The sequence below is a fragment of the Macaca nemestrina genome, chromosome 11 (genome assembly GCF_043159975.1).
Source record: "Macaca nemestrina isolate mMacNem1 chromosome 11, mMacNem.hap1, whole genome shotgun sequence".
NCBI lineage: Eukaryota > Metazoa > Chordata > Mammalia > Primates > Cercopithecidae > Macaca > Macaca nemestrina.
In genome coordinates, this window is record NC_092135.1 from 60431320 (window position 1) to 60453560 (window position 22241).

At 34.6% G+C, this 22241-nt stretch overlaps 1 protein-coding gene across 5 annotated transcripts in view; it reads right to left on the bottom strand.

Annotated features, from left to right (window-relative positions):
- Window positions 1-22241, bottom strand: part of LOC105483334 (potassium voltage-gated channel subfamily H member 7) — a 473655-nt gene that overhangs the window by 240435 nt on the left and 210979 nt on the right. The gene's annotated exons all lie outside the window — the stretch shown is intronic.

Below are 22241 nucleotides of genomic sequence, written 5' to 3' on the forward strand. Positions count from 1 at the left end.
AGTTTCCACCTATGGCTTAGATACAAATAAGATTCAGAATAATTATTCAATATTTAGTGCAATATGCCAAGACTTTTTGTACTTTTATGTTAGTATATTAGGTGGATGTATTGCATACCTTCTAGTAAACTCCAAATATACTTATACATATATTTATTTATTTATTTTAATAAAATAGTTTTTGTTTGGACAGATTTTATAAGCAGTGGCTGATTATATAATGGAAGATGATTCTTTTGTGTATAAATTTTATTGTTAAATTCTATTCCCCTTAAATTCCCCTTAAATTGTATTGTTAAGGATTCATTTCTGTGGCCCATGAATTGTTTTTCCAGAATTTTTGTCTGCTACTAAGTAACATATTTGAGTCTGTAGCCTGGGAGAAACAAAGAGTATGAGTAAGTGAAATAAAACTGTGACAATGTACAAATCTTCAGTGAGAAGGCTGATTTACAAACTCAAAAGTCAAAGCCAAACTTAAACCAAAAAACTCTGAATTTATTGTGTTAATGAAAATCATCACTGATTTAACCAGCAGTAAATGAAAAGTTGATTAATTTTTAAGTGTTCATTCAGTTACAAGGTGACATTTATTATTATTGTTTCTTAAATTATTTTATTCAACTCACTGTTTTAAATCCTAAGTTCTATTCAATTAATTGGAAAGACAGTAAAATCAGGAATAGTTAATAGAAGCAATACAAATGGCTTGTAAATGAGAAAAAGCTTCCACCTCACTATGTATCATATCAATGAGTATTTGAGCAGATGACTATTTTCTGCCTACTTGGATGAGCAAGATAAACAGTGTTCAGGCTTATAAACTTTAGTCTAACTTGGTTCCAAAGCAAGCAAACAAAATATCTTGAGAAGAAAAGTGACAAGATAATTTTTAAAGTTATATATTTTGATTCAATAGTTCTAGAAATCTGTTTTATTGAAATAATCAGCACCTTAAACCAAATATATAAACAAAGATAGCCATCAAAATGATATTTTTAATAAGATAAAAGCGAGAAATGCTTAAATTTTATAGCATTCAAAGGCAACTAAATGAATTACTATGTTTATAGTTTGGAATGTTATATTATCACTAAAATTGTTTCTTGAGAGTACACATTGACTTGGACTAATGTTCAAAATAATGTCTGTATAAAAACAGGTATATATTATAGCACGAATTTTTAAAATGGGGGTTTCATAGCATAATTAGCTATCAGCAACATAATTCAGTACTTTGAACTCCAAACAAAATTTTCTTTAGTAGGTTTAGCTCACACTACAAACACAGAACCATAAAAAACTCTGGGATGTAACCTGGGCATTTCTCATCTGGACCATAGCTGGGCATAATGTGGGCACAGTTCTGTACTTAGAAGTCATTTCTCTGATTTTCTAAGTTAGTATAATTTCCTCTGCCTCCTGGTGGGCAACTGGGGATTACTTTGTGGAGTTATCAAAATTTTTCTTTTTATTTAGCATTAGGAGAAAGGTATATTTGGAGGTGGCAAATTTTGTCCAGTGAATCTCTATTCATATCCTGACTTTTGCCAATGGTCCCACCTATCATATGCTGATGGTTCCATGCATTCTTCCAACTCTGCCTTTAATTACACTGTTAACTGTACTAGGAATAGCTTATCATACTATCCTCTCCACATGTTTTAGTGTAACTCATTTCTAGTAACTCTTGTTATTTAACTAATGAAGCCACAGCATTCTGTCTACCTCATACAACTGGCAATTCACTTATTTTCTATGGCATCACTTGAACTGTACATTACTGTATAGTTTTATATTGCTACTTAGATGCTTTCCAGCCAGAGTGAAATATTATTAGCTGCCTGAAAAGGAGGTGTCGTTTCACCAACTTCTGGACCATTACAAGTGCTATTCCCTTTGCTCAGACCATTATTCCCCTCTGATTCAATTTGATAATGGCTCTACCAAACATGTACAATACATAGACACCCCCACCCCCATGACACAAACACACTCTTCACACAGTTCTCAAGGGTTTGCTGAGACATCACGTTTTCCAAAAAGACATTTCTGCCTTCTCCTATGGGATGTGGTTGGGTGCTTTTCCTACATAAACCCAAAGTATCCTCTACATTCTCCATGTGTCCCTTGGTAATTGTTTACTTCATCTATAAGTAAAGCCCAACAAGGCTAATAGTTCTGTTATCATAAATGAAAAAATGGATTTCTCAAATATTATTTAACTTTTCTTGCATGGAGGTCTTCTATACTTCATAATGAGGTAATGGGGTTGTGGAGACTAGAGAATGCATTTTTCTTTCTTTCTTTTTTTTTTTTTTTTGAGCCTGTCCCCACTCAGCATTTCATACGTAAGGATTTTCAATACTTACAGGATTTTTTAAAGGACTGTATTGGATTTTTCCCTTGAGTTGTTGTCCTTATATGAAGTCACAGAACTCATGTCCAGGAGGGCCCTCAGAGATCATTTAGTCCAATCTTTTTATTGATATTGCTTTTAGATTTCACTGTGAAGGTATTTTAGGTATTTTGGCCCAGAGGCAAGATGAGTTAGTTAAGGGAGAAAGTGCTAGGAGTGCATAAATGAAGTTAAGGCAAACTTCTTACTGCTTTTTCCTCCTTTTTGAAGGGAGAGTTGGCAGAAAGTAGAAGAAAGGGAGGGGAAACTGCGGAGTGGAGAGGCTCCCAAAAGAGACTGAGACACTAATAATAGTGACTCCTGAAGAGTCAAGGATTTGAATGGGTGGAGGGGCAGGAAAAGGGTCTAACAGGGCTATAAGACTCTGGGGACTGGTTTGGTCCTGGGACAAACCTGCCAGAAGATTATGGTCAGAAAGAGTCTGAATCCGAATCTAAATTAAGTCTAATATAGGCCCAAATTGGGCCGTCTCTAGGAGGGTTCAGATTCTAAGCTATGTTTAGGAGAATAGGGAGCTCGGGGAAGATTACACTTACTGTGTGTCTCTTTCTCTCACCAGCACTTTTACATAACACAGTTGGGTTAAATTGAACCTCAGAATGAGCTGGAAAAGAGACACAGTCACACATTACCCAAAGTTGGAAATAAGGTCAAGAGAAGGTGGTATATTCATTCAACATCATACTGGGGCATTGTTCTTAACTTTTAAAAAAAGTACATTATAGCAATATAACCTGAGAGGTTATGGAGAATGGGCAGGCAAGCCTCACCTGAACTCCGGGGGACTCATTTACATTTTAATTTGATGTACCACAGTTCCTTTAGAGAGCAGCTAAATGAGGTTTTTATTCTTCCACCTAGGTCTAGCTTTCCACACCATCTTCAAGAAACAGCTCCTATTAAGTGCTGTTCTCCCAAGGCCTAGGACTTAGGAACATCATCTCAATTCACTACATGCTAGAGCTATTCTGCCATTAAGCCAGAAAATAAAAGTAGTTAGAACATTGTATTTATATAGATATTTCTGAAGACAAAGATTCTGTAATTTTATTAACTTACATATGACCCACAATTTATTAAAATATCTTCCAGTTTCCTAGTCCTGGTTTTCTGCCAATATTATGTAAGCAAAATCACAAGCTACTTAATAGGAGGATAGACTGATGATTTAGCTATTTTTATCTTCATTTATCTCATCTCTGCTAAGGTATTGAAATTATAAATGGGTTAATATTCTGAAAATTAGTAATGTGTTTTCTGTTTCGCCTCTCTAAGTGCTGGATCTTCATCCTTCCCCACGGTAGGGAGAGAAGAATGTGGAGAAAATTAGGATTTGTCATGGAAGGTATTAAATGATATCCCAAAAAGGACTGCTCTGTAAGACAATAAATGTGAAAGCCAGGCTCAGTGAAAACACAATTGTTGGCCTAAATGGGAAGATGTGTTAGATTAATGTGGACAGGAGGACTCCAGATCCTGCTCCCAGTAGGGACACTGAGAAAAAGCCACACTGTCCCTCACCAATTAAAGGTACAGCATATGATAGTAAATTTATAGGCACAGAAAACTTCAGGCAGTTCTCAGGCACATTGTGTGGTTTAACTTTTCCAAACCATTTTCAGACACACTTGGCATGGGTGCAAATTTGAGAACGGGGGCCCACCGTGGGACCTGCTGGGTGGCATTGGTGTGGACCATCAGGCAGAGGAGCAAATGCTGATTATGGCAGTGACACAGTATTCCCTAGCCAGAGTCAAAAGAAACAAGATCTTGAATTACACAGACCTTATTCATTATGGAAGAGTTCTAGCAGGACAAGCAACAACGAGGTGAACAAGAGATCTTATTCCATGACATAAGTAGCCAGATAGCATCACACTTCTAGCCTTTGACTTTTGCCTTCTGGTACAAGTTTGTGTAAGATACACACTCTCTCTGATACTCAGATGCCATTCTAAGGGAGAACTTTGAATATGAAAATGACCTAAGAAATACAAAATATTAAGAGATGTTGTTTTACTAGACAGAGTGAACATTACTTAGAGGGATTAATTAAAGCAACAGATCTAAAAAAGAACTGAATGGATTAGGTGTTAAGTTACTGTTCTGAAACTAAGAAGTCCATGAGGCTATGGGAAAAGATAGCATTAATAATAAGAGTAAAAAGAGTTTTTATTTTATATTTTTGCATATTTGAGCATGTCATGAATTTAACCTGCAATTTTACCTCACAATGCACCAGCTATATACTGAGGAAGAGTAGCACCCATTTTCTCCCTTGAGACACCAGCAACTGAGGAGAAATCTAGATATTACTGCTAGACTGATATCTAACTCTTATCCCATATGACAGTTCAGTTTAGGGTGGGATAGTCAAGGGAGTCTTCAAAAGAGTCAGAAATTGAGTTGTCTTAATTTATGGATTGGACTTAGGAAAATGGAGAACGTCATTGCAGGAAGCATAGATACCTGGAATAGTCTGGATCACACAGTGTGTGACCAATATAAAGGATATAATTTCACTTCTATTTCAGCATTACGTATATCAAAAAATTTGAAAAGCCCTTTGAATACAAAAGACCTAGAAACATCAGATAAAATATAGCAAACATTAATTTTAGACTCTGAAGTGAGCTTCCAAAACTGGATAAGAAATGAGCAGGAATCAATATAAAAAAATGCACTAAAATGTAGAGGAAAAGGTGATGTAGACATCATGGCATCTTTGCAAGACTGCCAATCTTGGCAACTAAGAGGATTGAATATTAGTTGTTACATAAGTTTATATCAGCAGGTACCACATACAGTCAGAATCCCTAAAGGATTAGATCCTTGGTGAAAGGTGGACTTGAAAAAACAAGTAAACTCATCTATCTTGACCTGAGCTTGAGTCAGAGAAAACATCTCCTCTAAAAATTTCAAATTTTTAATGCTTACAAAGGATTAGCCTCTATTCACATAGGTTTAAAGTTCAAATTTGACCTCTCTAGGTGGTCTAGGAGACCCCAAATAATAAATTACCATAAGTAATTCATATTAATTGATACTGTACAGGAACATCTGGCAATAGGAAATAGCACTTCTTGGAATTTCCAGAGATAAGACCCTTGCAATCATAAACTCAAAGTCCATAATTAAAAATATATGAAGAAGAATCAGCAAAGTGATTAATTAAGATTAGATCCACAAGAATACTATATAATTTAGTGACTGAGTATATAATGTACATACATACATTTGAAATGTTTAGGGAAAAATAGATTGAAACACAGAAAAGATCAATGTTTTTGAAAAAGCATTTATAGAAATAAAAAAATAATTAAAATGGAAAATCAATGGAAACCTTAACTAACAGTCTGCACCAGACTTCAGCTGAAAGGATCACTAATAAATTAGTAATATGTTCTGAAAAAATTATCCTGAATTTAGTACAGAGATACAAAATGAAAAACATGACAGAGTTTAAGGAACTTGGAGGGTAGAATAAGAAAATTTAACATGTATTCACTTGGGCTTCTGGTAAAAAATATTCTATATAATGAGAGAAAGAAAGAGAAAAAATAACCACAGATGCTTTCCAGAATGGAAAAGCACAGATACTCAAATTGAGGGAGACTAATACATTTCAATCAAGTAAATACAAAGGAATCCACAGTCAGAGGTATCATAGTGAGACTGCAGAACACTAAGTATAAAAAGAAAATTTCAGTAGCAGCCTCAAAGAAAGGTAGATTTTCTCCAAAAGTCTATAATTAGAGTGACTATCAACATATTGATAGCATCAATAGAAGTCAGGAGAGAGTAGAATGATTCTTCAATCTGTGAAAGGAAAATACCGTCACATGGAATTTTATTCAAAGGAAGAATATATATTTTAATGAAAACAACACTAAGAATTTGCTTTAACAAATCCTCAGGTAAATGAAAAAATTCTAACCCACAAAAAATATCTTAGTTACTAAGTATAAAATTATCCCCGAAGCCTGTTGTTGTAGCCTGTTATTTAAGTTTTTCATTGAAATTTATATTTTAATTGTAATTATTTGTTGTTTCTAAAACTCCTTTTTAAAATTATGACTCTCTTTCAAAAGAACACTGTTCTTTTCTTTATTTCAAACTGTTTTTTTTTTTTTTTCTCTAAAGGTATTGCTCAAAATGTATTGGGGCAAAAAAAACAAAAAAACCCCAAAAAACTGATTAAGGTAATCCAAAATGATCAGGGATGGTATAAAACAATAATAACTATTCATTTGAAGGGCAATAAATGAGATTGGAGAGCTATACTGGATAAAAGTAACATGTAAGAGGGGAGAGGATAATCATAAACAAATATGCATGCTGCATTTTTGAGGGTTATCTCTAACAGGACAGAAACAGTGTTTAAATTCTACTAGAAAGGAAAAATGAAGTAGAAACTTAAATAATCCTTTCCCAAAGAGAATTTTTTTTTTTAAATAAACACAGGGAAAGCCAAATAAGCAGAGTACAAAGAAACTGAGCCTCTTACCCACTTCTAGTGGGAGTCTAAGTCAGCACAACTATTTTGATGAATAATTGGCAATAACTTAAAGATTAACTTGTACATACCCATGACAAAGCAATTCTGTTCCAAAGTGTATAAACTAGAGCAGTACGTCTTAAGCTATCTATGGTTATAAAAACCTTTTAAAGTGCCTAATCTACTACAAAACCATAATTTTTCAAAATAAAAAATCGCATGCATGGATGTTGTAGCAATGCCAAATTGCTATAAAAGTTTTCACATGCTTACTCTTGTGGTTGTACTTACGCCATCATAGATAACTAACCATTGAGAGATTGACACTCGTCCACAAACCACACTTTGAGTAGCATTGCTGTATGGAAAGTCTTAAACACATGCACAAGGAGAAATGTACCAGAATAATCAGAGTAAACACATGCACCAAGAGAAATGTACCAGAATAATCAGAGTAGCACTGTTTGTTACAGTAAACAAAATGAAACAAAATAAACTAACTAAATGTCTCTCAACCAAAAAAGAGCTAAGTAAAATGTGGAATAGTCATACATCCAATAATATTTAGTGATGTGAATGAATAAACTAAAACTACATAGATCAGATTTATCAAAGTGGATAAATATTAAAAACATAATAGGATAGAAAAATCAATTTTCATAATATATGTCATATGATAGTATTTTATAATAAAAAATAATGCTATGCTTTCCTGAGGAATTTATATATATTTATATATTATATAATATATATATAGTATACTATATGTACAAATATGTACAATACTATGTACAAATATATTATATATACTCTGTATATATTTGTAGTGAAGTATAAAACATGGCAGGAAGCAAAAGCACAAAATTTAGGATAGTTGCTTTTTCTAGGTGGTGAGAAGGGAAGAAAATGCTATTGGATAGGGCTATTGAACTGTATTTGTACTCATACTTCTTCGGCTGAGTAGAAAGTTCAAGTGTGTTCATTATATTCGTTATATCATTTTTTTATGTTTAAAAGATTTCATTATTTAAAAAGAAAAAGATAAATTTATAAAGTATTTCAAAAATTGAGAGCTTAGAATTATAGCAATATGGTTTCAATGTAAGCCATCATTCAGATCTGCTATTCTCTAACATACTTGAAGAATTTGGTTTTTCACTGTACAGAAGTTCAAATTGTGTGCTTTTAATATTTCAGGCTAGCATAGGTATATCACTTGTGGTTTTCATTCACTCGAACACCTTGCCCTGAGTCCTACCTCTGCACAAAGTGTTTTCTAGGCATCAGTGTGCAGGGAGCCTGTAGCCAACCATGGGAGATTTCACATGTAGATTCTAATTAGCATAGAAAACTGCTGTGCCTCCCACATTGTAAACCAAGATTAACTACTGTATGCTTTTCATTTTCTTATTCAGCACTTCAAACATTGTCTACAAATACATCCATTGTCAATAAATAGGCAATTGCTGTTCTCTGTTGACTATTTACATAAAGGAAAAGACATTAAAAATATATTGGTCAAGGGATTCAATTAACAACTTAAATCTAGCTAGGCTTTGCCTCAGTGGTCAGGGTGACTTGTGCATTCTTTGTAAGATTCTCCTGAGCCTTAAAAAATTTATTAGCATTCTCAAATGGTAGGTAGCAATGCAAGTCATAAACTGGTCTTAAGAATCATATTACACACAGTACACACATAGAAAGTATTATCTATTGTTACTTTTAATTATAATTACTTATCATTTATGCAACATTCTTTCAATGTAGAGTAATTTAGAGTCATTTTTATTTATTGTTAAGGTGGTAAAACAACCAGGTTATGAAACTCTCCCATCGTTTTACTCTATTTTTTTTTAATTGTGATCAGCAAAATGTCCTAGTTCTGGGACAGTGTTTATGAATGTAATTATAATTATGAATGCACATGCAAAAATGTACTAATGATCCATACTTTAAATACACTGGCAAGAAAAGTACGACTTTTCTCCTGGATTGCTTATAAGTTAGTTTTCAAGTAATTAACAAAATGATGTCCTATTTCCCACTAAATTAGAAGTTACTAAATTAGAGATAGAAAAATTGCTGAGATGAGTATCCTCACTATGGTTTTGTAAACTACCTTCAAATCGGAAGTGTTGCTGGAGTGGAAATCAAGCACATTTATTTTAAAATACAGAAGATTCTGATTGTGTACAGGTTATGACAGGCATGATCCATCAGTCCAGATTTTTTTTTCTCATTAGTCTGATCTCCATTTCCAAAGTTCAATTTATGACTCATGGGATAAAAGAGTGAACTTCATCTCCGTCTAATTCATATGTATTAAATAAACCTATGTCTCTTACATTGTAATGTTTATAAAGGTTGAAAATGCAGTGGATGACATAGCTTTCCTCATCTGGCCACTGGATTTTGGGGAGAGACGAGACTTGGGAATACTAAATCTTTTAAGTTAAAGGAAAATAAATCACACAATTAATGTGCCATGTTGGGGGCGGTGTAGAGAAGTAACCTGGACTTTAGAAAATGTAGACTTTTATCCTTGTGTGTCACTAACTAGTTGTTCATCTTTGGCCAAGTATCACTTTTAACTCTCTGGGTCTCGGTTTTTCATCTGTAGAGTGAGTGGGTCAGATTGTATGATGTTTAAATTCCCTTCCAGTTTTCCTGCACCATCAACTGTCCTAGACTCTTTATCCTTTTATAAAATTTGTCATTGGTCTCATCCTAACCTTCTTTACACCACATTGAAACTTGGGTTGGGTAGCAGGATGAAAAACAAGTAGCATAGAAATGCAAATTCCATAAAAGTCATTAGAGTTTACTTCCATCCTGGGATTTCTCTGTGACATGGGGAAAATGTAAAATGATAGAAAGCATTTGTACCGTTTATATTACAAAGAACATTTATTTCTCCTTAAAGATGTACCCTATTTTTTCTCCAAAATGCCACTTACTTTCTTGCTTGAAAGTATAGAAATTCATTTTAAAGAGGAGCCTTCAGTCATCCCATTTATGCCTACAGTGTGTCTTTTAGTTTGTATATAGTCGTTCTTGCTCTCTCTCTCAGGCTCTACATACAGCAAGTGTAGATGGCTCAGTGTCTACATACATCAAGTCATGTCATAGACCTAGAAAAGTAAAATCTAAGGTTGGGGAGGGGACTGGTGGATCTGAGATACAGTAAGTCAGTTAACAACGTGATTAGAGTAGCCAATGTTATGAAGAAGCACAGCTGAGATGAAGATCTTGGGCAGGTTATCAATTGGCTTCAAGAATTTAGAAAAGCAAAGCAACGTGTCTCCAAGAGAGACTGGATTGGGTCAGACACTAGAGGAATAATGGGTGATACAGAAAAACACAAAAACAGTTATATATATAAAGCTGAGCATGAGTTAGGATTCTGGAGACCATGGTTGCTTATCTCAAATCAGATACACAGAAATTGTTTGGAGAAAAATTGTCTGGCAACTGATATTAATGTAACATTTCTAAGGGATTAAATGGGTTATTAATATACAAAAAAATCAAAATATTTTGTAATTTCGTGAATTGGATCTAAATGAAACCTGTAATAGTGACTATGAAATCAAATTTCTAAATGGGGGAATAATTTCTACCTTCATTAAAATGATGTGCCATTTACAATAATTTTTTCTAATTTCTTGTCTCTCTTTAAAGCTCTTGCATAAATCGTAGAAATGAGTACTTACGATTATGGGGATTTTTTTTTACTCTGATAAACATAAAATTTTAAGTTTTAAAATTTGAAATTGTTAAAATTTAGGGAGTTTTTAAGCATTTGTGTTTATTTTAAAAATTAATACAAAATTACAGAAGAAATGAATGAATAATATTTCCAGTTAAACCTAGCTTTAGTAAAGAGATGCATATTATTAATTTATCCTCTCAAGCAGAGAAATGAAGAAAAAAAGACTCATTAGATTTTCTAAATAAATACTGCATAATAATAGTAAAATGATTATAAGGTCATGTCATCATAGATTATTCCTGCTTGAAGAGTTTTATCTATCCCTTTCTCTTATTATTTAGTCTCAGGCCTCTTTATTTTGTAAATGAGAAATGCCATGAAATAATACTTTCAGGCAGTATTATTATGGTTAGGAAAGATAAAATCAAATTATTCTGGTAATCCTTGATACTGAATTTTACAATATGGATCCTAAAGTATCATTAAATGAGCTAATTATTAGAAAATTTGCATCTTAAAGACAACTTAAGAGGACACACATACGTGCTTACCTAGAACTTTAATTTAAATGTATACACAGAAATCACTAGTTTAAGAAAACCCTCAAGTACTGATTTGAAAATAAAACTATATCAAATTTTACTATGGCAACATGAAATAAACTATTATGCATTTGAAACTTCAATATTTTATAAACTGCCATATTTGGTTAAAACAGTTTTGTGTCTTATTTCTCATTACTTGTGATCTCTACAAATTTATGTTTACTGTTGTGGATGTAAATAAATTGATGGATCAAGTGAATCTTCCCTCAAAATAAATGAATTAGCTTAATAAATGTCTCTGATTCTCGATATACACTAGAGAAGATGTGGAAAACTGTCCGACACAACAAACCAATTTTAAGACACACCATCAGATTGATTAATTAAATGGGGATGCAGAAGAATAAATTAGCTAGATTAGGAAACATTAGACTAAGCAGTGTTGCTATGGCTCATTTGCATATTTATTCATGCTTGCTTGATTCATTCTTTTAGCAAATACTTGTTAAAATTTTGGCTTGGGCAAATTACTCTTCTAGACTCAGTTAGAGACAAAGAGGTGAAGTAAAAAAGTTGGTGCCCTTAAGAAAATTATTATCTTGGGCAGTTTCCACTGAACGTTCAACTCATCTGCCTGTCCATTAATTTATTCACTCATTCAATTACTTTTCATTAATTGTGTGTCAGAGCTGTGCTAAGCTATTTAGCCACTAACCATGGAAAGCATAGTTACTAAGAAAAAGGAACACACCTTAAGAAATATGATACATCTCAGTTTTTTGTTGTTGTTGTTGTTGTTGTTGTTGTTGTTTGAGACAGAGTCTCGCTCTGTCACCCAGGCTGGAGTGCAGTGGCCGGATCTCCGCTCACTGCAAGCTCCGCCTCCCGGCTTCACGCCATTCTCCTGCCTCAGCCTCCCCAGTAGCTGGGACTACAGGTGGCCGCCACCTCGCCCGGCTAATTTTTTGTATTTTTAATAGAGACAGGGTTTCACCGTGTTAGCCAGGATAGTCTCGATCTCCTGAACTCGTGATCCGTCTGCCTCGGCCGCCCAAAGTGCTGGGATTATAGGCGTGAACCACCACGCCCAGCCGATACACTTAACTTTAAGATACTTTAAGATGTGTCCCAAACAAATAAAAAAGGCTTGAATATATACTAACAGAGGTGAGTACAAGATCAGAAAATATTACAATTTTATTAATTGGGCATATTCAGTGGCCAGTCAGGGCAAAGGACCTAGGGTAATACTGAAAAGTTCTTTGCGAGGTAGTTACATCTTTTATAATTCTCCCCAAGTATGGAACAATAAGAATTGGTCCCTTCGTCCAGGACACTCAATTGTTCAAAAAATAAAATAAAATAGAAGAAAAAAAAAAAAAAAGAGAAAGATAGGAAGAAAAAGAAAAAAAGAAAAGAAAAAAGCCAAATCCCTTTCCTAGTCTCTCTCCTTATAGAAAATCTTCCAAAATCAATGTCAGATGACAGCTAATCTAGTAATGATTTCCACCATGACAGCACAACTTGAAAACAAAACAGAAGACAAGTATAACTTTCTCCCAAAGAGATCGTTTTTATAAATAAGCCAACATATACCCCCATCAATGGTGAAAAAAATTATCTGTTCTCTTAAGTATTTGCTGAAAACTAAAGACCTTGTTGACAATTGCAAATTAATCTCCAGATCCTGAAGCTTGCTCCATAGTGATTAAACTCATCTTCTTCTACAAGACCTTGCCCCAGAGCAGAAGGCTTGACAACCTAATTTATTATTTATTATTCAACTTTTATTTATTTGTATCCCTTATTTTTAAAAGGACATAAGGTATTTGCATAAATATCTAGATTAAGAATAATACTTGTTGACCTTTAAGCTTTTGGGATTTTACAACTTGTTCTAAGGAAGCAGCTAAATTATAATGAAGAGCTGAGTCCAATATCCTGGGACTAGGAGACATGTGCTAAGTTCTCAGACCCACTATACACAGTATATACATATATATGTATGAGAGAGAGAATATGTGTATATATATAAAATAATGGATAATTTAAAAAACTACCCATAGGTAGAGAAATATAGATACATAGATATATTTTTGTTATGTGTCCCTTTATTTTATATATTAAAATATATAGAGGAAAATGTCTTTATAGAGAGAGAAATTGTTCATATATATGTATGTATATACATTCTACAGTTAAGGTGTTGAACCCCATGATCTTAAAGGTCCCTTTTAGAGATTCAAATGTCAACTTGGTCCAGAAATTGTAAGATCCATGCAAAATCACCTATAGGCTGGTGATTTCAACAGTGGAAGTGGATTTTCTGTTTCTTTATACCTTTATTTCTTGGGCATTGGAGCACATCATAACTTCATTGGATTGCCTTTTTTGACCCCTGAATATAGTATTTTAGATAATGGTCTCTTTAAAAGTCTTCTTCCTACATTTCATCCCTGTTATTGAAAATACCATTTCCCCAAACCCCTCAAATTTACAACTTATATCTAAGTAGTTTTGAAATCTTTCATCCTTCATATTTTATTTTAAACCATTTTTAAATTCTGCCAATTATCTTTTTTATGAGGTCTCATAGATTCTCCTTATTATTTGTCTTCTGATCACCAAATAACATTCAATTCAGGTAGATAGAAATGGCAAAGCCTCCTTATAGTTTTTCTTCCATTTTTTTTTAGGTGCCAAGAAATCATAGAATGATCTTCCTATTACAGATCCTCTGTCACATAATTCCTTTGCTCAATAATGCGGGAAATCTCTAATACCTAGCATAATGATGACAGATTATCTGAACTGGGACACATTTGAGAAACAGGAATTCTGTTATTATGCTCAGATGAAAGGCATAAGCTGGGACTGCCCCAGTAAATCGGGACATATGGTCACTGTAAACATAAATGACCCAAACCTCTTTCCCTGACTTTCAAATGCCTCCATCAAATCACCTTGTCCCATTCTCTCTTTCATTTCACACCTTCTTACGGTGTGTGTGTATATTCATTTGGTTAAGCAATTTTCTTAGCTGTCTACACAGGATATTGCTAATTTTAAACATTGTGGTTCTATAAAGGCAATTCTCTAATTTTATTTTGTGATTTTTGTTTGTTTGTTTGTTTTTTTGTTTGTTTTTGTTTTTTTTAATAAAAAAGAGAATATATAAGAGTGACCCATGGCATGGGGATTGCTGAAGACATGCCCCTGCTGGCAAATGAGGAGCTACAACACAATGACTTGCTTCTCAACTGAGAACACACCTTTTCTCTGCCACACTCAACAATGTCACTCCCTGTGTTCCAACATGGGGAAGAGAAAGAGGTCTGGAACCTTTTAACAGATATTGTAATCCTATACATACTTCTCTGGGGTTTTGAAAATGATTTTTGCTTCATACATTTTTCTTGACAATTGATTATGTACCACTTGCTGAGTGGGTGAATAAAACCACATACAATTATTATGTACATCTATATTTAAGTCATAGGCTTTAAATAAATTCAGTAAGCATATATTCAGTACCTACTCTGTGCCGGTGAGTATATATATAGAAAAAGCAAAAAGTTTAAGTATTATTGGCTGATTATATTTATCCAGAGGCTGAACTTTTTACATCACACCTTGTTTTATATGGGAGATTGTTCAGTATACAAAGTAACCATTGACTTTTGTTTTAGCAAAATTGAAACAGGGTTATTTAGTTACATTTGTTAAATGATCAGTTTGCATGATTCTCTGTATCATCATTAGTTGCATGCATAGTACAAATATTTCTTTTATAAGAAAATTAACCAAAATACCAAAAGATAAAATTTTTATTAAAGGGTGGTTTCCTTTTGTCACTTCTCATGTGTCTTTTTAAAGAATATTCAGTCTAATTTCTCTCTTTATATATAGTTTGCTATTCTATTTCTGCAAAATGAGAACATTCTGTTCTAGTCATTCTCCTACTTACTTTTAGAAACTGCAGAAAGGCTTAAATTAAACTCCTAAAGAATTAACTGCCATTCTTATGCATAGTTATCAAATATACAATACTCCTGTGTTGGCTGCCCAGAGGAGCTGTGCCTTGCTGATGAGAATGATCAGCTCTGCATTCACATAAAACATCATGGGAGGAAGCATAAAACTGGGTCAGTACCATCCCTTCATATGGTGATATGCAGGTTACGCTTTTGTGAGCCAGGGAGGGAAAAGGAAAAGGATATTAGCCACCTGATCACAACAGGATGTACAGAACAGAATGGTTTCTTTGGGCCTAACATAACTATTTTATTCATTCTTTTATTAGAAGTAAATAGCAAGTATCACTAAACAGGTCCTTCAAGGCTGGCAGTGGTCAAATGGATTTAAATTAGTTTCCTCTTAGCACAGAATAGTTATAGTTAAGCAGCTACATGCCAAAGGATAGTTCAGTACTTCCCTTGGTTTCAATTTTGTCCTTTACTGGGGATGGGGTGAAAGAACAAACTGATCTCTGAATTTTCTTCTAGGTCCAAACTTGTGTCTCTTAATACCCAGAGTCATGAAATGCAATGCTAAATTTTCTAATTTATATTTATGTATGTGCCACTAAGAGGCCAGTTGCAACTGGTCATAAAACCTGGTAGTAAATCTCCTAAGAATAAAAAGTCCTGATTACAAATGCCCAAAGAATAAAAAACTACTAGGGGATGTGACTAGGAAATAAATAAGAGGTACTGGCGTGGAATTTGTGCTGTGAGTATTGGCTTTGCCTCTCGTGCATCCTGTTCCATGAATTTTTGTGGTTGTTTTTCTACAGATTTCTATTCTGTAAAACAAAGAATAGAATATTTCATATTTCTATTCTATAAACCCAATTAGCCCAAAGATAGGAAAAAAGGAAGTAAATTTTTATTTCAGAAATATTCCTACATTATTCATGGTTGAGATGGGTAGAATACAATACATTTAAACAGAGTATTTATGCTCAAAAACAGTCACAAGGTGGTTTTGAGAATTTTATGGATTATCTGAATTCTGTTTTTCAAAAACAGTGATTCTACTAGGTCATGGTGATTTTCCATAACATTAATCTAGAAAAGTTGAAGATATCTTCTTTCCTTACCTCTGGGTTTCCTTAGAAGCAAATATTTGTAAGTCACTAACAGCTTTACTCTAAGCATTCTAAAATGTTTATATTTCAAAAAACCATTTGCCTGGAGATACTACATATTGTAACTTGCCTTTTGTTGTCATTTTTGTAAGTCTATAGTGGTTTTGTGTTAGTAATTTCATATGGTTTCACCTAACAGTAATAATTTATGCTTTGGTAAGATTTATATCACATATGTTCTTATAAAAGAAATAAACTGATTTGACTGAAGAACTGCTTTTTATATGTGGTCTATTAATATCATGGACACACATTGAAAAATACCGATGTAATTAAAGTTCCTCTTAATGTGTTTTAGTGCAGAGATTTAGAGCATGGATTCTAGAGCTATGCTGCTTGAGTTCAAAGCCCACCTCTGTGAATGACTTTATGTTACCTTGTACGAGTTATGTAACCTTTCTTTATCTCAGTTGCCTATAAAATGGGGACAATACTACCTTATGTACCTGTGATGAATATGAAATGAGCTAACCTTTGTAAAAATCTTTGAGCAGTGAATGCACCTGGTACACATAATATATCTTAGCCAATATCATTGTCTTTTGACTCAATAATTTGAGGAGTCTTTGAGAGGTAGTACAGTACTCCCCTCCTTCCTTATTTGAGGTTTTGCTTTCCTCACTTTGTTACCTGCAGTTAACCACAGTCTGAAAATATGAAATGGAAAGAACCAGAAATAATCAATTAAAACGTTTTAAACTGTACACCATTCTGGGTAGCATGACAATATCTCATGCCGTCCTGCTCTGTCTTGCCCCAAATGTGGGTCATCCTTTTGTCCAGTGTATAAAAACTCTATACACTGCCTGCCCACCTCCTCCATTAGTCATGGACATGGTGTGCTCCTGACAGTCAATCAGCAATATCATGATGACTCAGTGACCCAGGATCACCTGAAGCAGGTGATCATCCTCCTAACCTATCCTCAGAACAATAGTAGCCTAATGCTAAGTCACAATGCCTACATCATTCACCTCACATCATCCATGTGTGACCATTTTATCATCTCATATCATCACAAGAGGAAGGGGAAAAACAGTACATATAGGGTTCAGGCCTATCCACAGCTTCATGCATCCACTAAAGGTCTCAGATTGTGTCCCCCATGGATAAGAGGAGACTACTGTGTAACATATGGATTAGGAGGAAGGACTGATCAGAAAAGCTAAGATTTGAGTTCTTAACCCATTGAAATCCTATTCCCGTCTGAAAAATGACAAGCAATAATGCCTAGAAATGCACAGTGTAAAACCTGGTCTGCTATCATTAACCACCAGGCAATGCCGTTCTTTTATTATACACTCTTACCTCTGTAAATTTCCAAAGTTCTATTCAAATTCTAGTATTCCGAAATGTAATAGATACGTCCTTACTCATTTTAGCTATATCATCTGTGATTTTATGGGCTGCAATCATATACATCTTTCCAGAATGAGAAACTGTAATCATTTTTAGTAACTCCTTACATGATAGCCTAGTCATCTCCTTTACCAATATGTAAAGCTGTCTCTTAACCTCTAAACTCTAATTCTATTGGCAGTTGTGCAGTGATTCATATTACGCCAACAAAGGGATGGTTTCGGGTGGTTTCAAGGAGCTTGGTGGTTAAAAGTGTACTCTTTGGTTTTTTTGTTTGTTTGTTTTGAGACGGAGTTTTACTCTTGTTGCCCAAGCAGGAGGGCAATGCTGTGATCTCGGCTCACCTCCACCTCCACCTCCCAGGTTCAAGCGATTCTCCTGCCTCAGCCTCCTGAGTAGCTGGGATTACAGGGAAGCGCCACCACACCTGGCTAATTTTGTATTTTTAGTAGAGATGGTGTTTTTCCATGTTGGTCAGGTGACTCTGGAACTCCCAACCTCAGGTTATCCACCTGCCTCGGCTTCCCAAAGTGCTGGGATTATAGACGTAAGCCACTGTGCCCAGCCAAAGTACACTCTTAACTCTAAATCTCTAAGTTCAAATAATGTCTCTATTACTTACATGGTCCTATGAGCTGGGGCAATATACTTAACCCCTTGGGGCTTCTACTTTTTAATCTATAAAAGAAGGAAAAGAAAAGCCCTGGCCTCACAGAGTTATTATGAATATTGAGTTAATACAGGTAAAGCACTTAGGACTTTACCCAGTATGTGATCTGTCTTCAATGTGTTTCCTGTTGTTATTTTCTTACTTGAGGCAAGTAGGAGCTAGTAGGGGGTGAACACGCTAGTGGAGAAGGAAGCATTTTAGGGGTACAGCTGGTTTAGGCAGCATCAGGGCCCAGGCAGCAAGATCCCATTTTAAAGAAAAAGATGTTTTGTAGTTACTGCAAGATTTAAAAAATAGAACTGGGTAAGCACAAAGAAAAGTATCAATATAAGAGTATTCACAACTCCACATCACCTCACAGGGTTTTGTTGCCTAGCTTTCTAGTATTTGTTACGCAGGTAGGATAATCGGTAGAAAGAGCAACAGGGCTGGGGATTACATTGTATAATTTATATTGGAAAGAGAAAAAGCTATAGTAACAGGAAGTAATTAAGAAAAGTAAGGGGGAATGAAATAAAAAGATTTAGATTGAGATGTGTGCGAGGTGAGAGGAGAGAGTCTTTGGTCACCTGGGGGAAAGATACTTCTAAGAAGTCTTGCTTTGGGAATCCCAGGACATATTTGAAAATGTAAAAAAAATATATATATACATAATTATGTCCATCAAATGGAGTTCACTTGAATGTGATATTGCCACCGAGCTAGGACTTAGGAGCAGCTAGTTAAATTATGGTTCAACTTTGGCTGCAGTTGCTATAGATTGTGGAGTACTGTAGATGTGGAGAAATTTTATTTATATTAGTACGTAATTGTTTAGCTCAAATTTCAATAAATATATACTATTTTTATGGTATGTAGTTTCAGTTGCACTCTCAAATACGAAACATTAACTGTAGGAAAAACAACTGAGAAAAAAATGTCAGCAAACAGGCGATTTGTTAATTAAGACAATAAATATTTAGACACAGAATACCTACTGAAAACTGGCATATTTGGATGATGAAGGCCTTATGTAAACACAGCATCTTTAGCCATCTTAAGGTCATGTTGAAAATCTCATAAAATCAATACAATAGTAGAAATAATCATAAAACAAATTTTTGAAATGGAAGATGCTGCTACTTGGTAGAAAAGAGGATTGTTTGATATGAGAGAAAACTGGAATTCTGAAGGTCATGAAGTACACTGATTTATTCTCTGTGATTGAAGATACAAAGTTTATTTTACCTGCAAAAATAAATGACTGCCATGTCTGATATATGGTAATCTTAAAAAAGTTTGATGAGTAATGGATGCTGTAACAAAACGAATTCAATCATAAAATCTGAGTCAATTTATCTGCATTGTAGGCTAGCAGCATTGGCATTAGGAAGAGGTGCTATCACTGCATAGAGAAGATCAATCATATTCGTTGTGGGAGCATTATTAAATATTTAGGTAACACAGGGTTTTTAAAACATGAAAATTAATAACCTACCCTGTATAACAAAAAGGTGTAGACATTAAAGGTAGTTAGTTACAAAGACAATTATCATTACAGGAACTAGAGAGTAACTAAGCTGATGGAACTTCAACTATTCTGCTGAATTATTTCTCCAAAACCCCAGGAGTGAGTTGTCTTTCTTACGCTGTGGTACCAATCAAAGATAAGAATTTTAAAAACATGTTGTCACTGAGTTTCTACATCGTGGCAATTTGTAAGATCATGCTTATAGAACGCACTCCAATGAAACTAATTGTTAATTAGTGAATGAATTCCCTTGTAGTCTTAAGACAGGCTTTTGGATTATATCTGTGGGGAAACTGAAGTATATCCTCTCGCATATTGCTAGAGGCACTCAGCACGGGGGAATTCAATTTCTCCAGCATATAAGAACATCAAGAGTGCATTGCATGCTAGATTTACTTAGGGCTTCCAGGTTCAGATAGCAGCAGCTATTGGAGAAGTCTGTGATTGGCCACTGAATTCCCCATCTGTCTGTATTACAATTGGTATAACAAAGAGGTTGAGATTGTGAAAATAGCATCTCTGACCTGGTGAACATTAACTTATCAATGCCATAGTTAAATATATGAAAAAACTGAATCCATGGAGACTGAAGCAAAATTAATATGTATCTCCTTAAATAAACTTCTTTAAAAAATGCATGTTCCTAAACATGCATTCAAGCAAAAAATTTGAGATAACTGAAAATTTTAATTTGCTTATGCATAATGAATACTAAGATAACACATAGTTCATAGTCAATAGGAATTATTTAAAATCCATGGCTAAATATTTTTGAATGAATTAAAAACTGAAGGATATGAGACTACAATTGATTTTCATATTTCATCATTTATATAATGAAAACTTTAATACATTTGACTTGGAATCACTAAGGAACTTGTGGTGGCTCAGTGGTTGGCTTGGACTCTGGAGTAATCTGGCCATGACATCTGTCACTACACTGGTTGCCAGGACAGACTTGCCTAATTAAGTGATTGACATAGTCAACATTCAAATTTTTCTAGTGATTAAAATCTTTAAGAAGAGAAACTGTATCTTGATTTTCCCTTTAGCCTTATAGTGTTCCAGTGACCTGTGCTGAATGGGCACTTAGTAGTTGCTAGTCAAAAGAAGGACAGATTTATTGACTATAAAATTTAAGAAAGTTTTGTCTTTGTTACCCCTATTGAAAACAAAAAATTGAATAAAAATAAAGAATGATGAATTATAGTTTTTATAAAACCAAGAACGCTTGGAAGTGTAGTAGAGGAATACGTGTGTATCTATTTATCTAGATAGAATTTTTCATGAGAGTATTGATATTAAGAGGAAAATACCTTGTTTTCTTTCAACTGGCATAAATTGCATTGTAATTGAAGGTTTTTAAAATAGCATGGTACTGGAGAAAGATAATTCTTCTCCTACTTTGAAATATGCCCTAAAATGAACACATGGAGAAAGGAAATTAGATTTACTGATCTATATAACAAGGAAATTTCATCTCATCCTTTACTTGCTCCAGGAAGAAATTAGTATTAACCAGACACAAGCAAAGGTCTTCAGGCCAAAGAGGTTTTGTGATGCCTTAGTTTCTGATGCCCTACCGCATCCTTTCCACACTCTCCTTTCTTTATGTAGGGTGAGGAATGCTCATCTTTTCTCCTTGAGAAATCTTTTCTTTTTTAACTTTTACTCAGGGGTACATATGTGGGTTTGTTACATAGGTAAACTTGTGTCATGGGGGTTTGTAGTACAGACTATTTCATCACCCAGGTATTAAGCCTAGTAACCATTAATCATTTTTCCTGATCCTCTCTCTCATCCCATTTTCTGTCCTTCAATAGGCCCCAGTGTGTGTTTTTCCCCTCTATGTGCCCATGTGTTCTCATCATTTAGCTCCCACTTACATGTAAGAACACGCGGTATTTGTTTTTTTTTTGTCGTTGTTGTTGTTGCTGTGTTAGTTTGCTAAGGATAATGGCCTCCAGCTTCACCTAGGTCCCTGCAAAGTACATGATCTTGTTTTTATTTTCAATGGCTGGCTAGTATTCTATGGTGTCTGTGTACCACTTTATTCCTAGACAGACTCCTCCCTCACAGCAGATTGTTGGTTTTTCTGAACATGAGGACCAGCATACACTTTGGACCTCAAGTTCATGAATGGCAGAACACATGGGATAATCATCACTCTTGGGGCGAGGCATAAGGGCAGTAGGAATATGGCATTATAGCATAGAGGATTGGGACAAGGCCAGAATTGATCAATGCCACCCTCCGCACCACCACCACCACATACACGCAAGTTTTCTGTAAAGCCAGGAACTGTGTGGTGATGTGGTGGAAATAGAAGTCTCCCCCACAGGCCAACAGTGACTTTCCCACCTCACTAGTGGGCTGCTG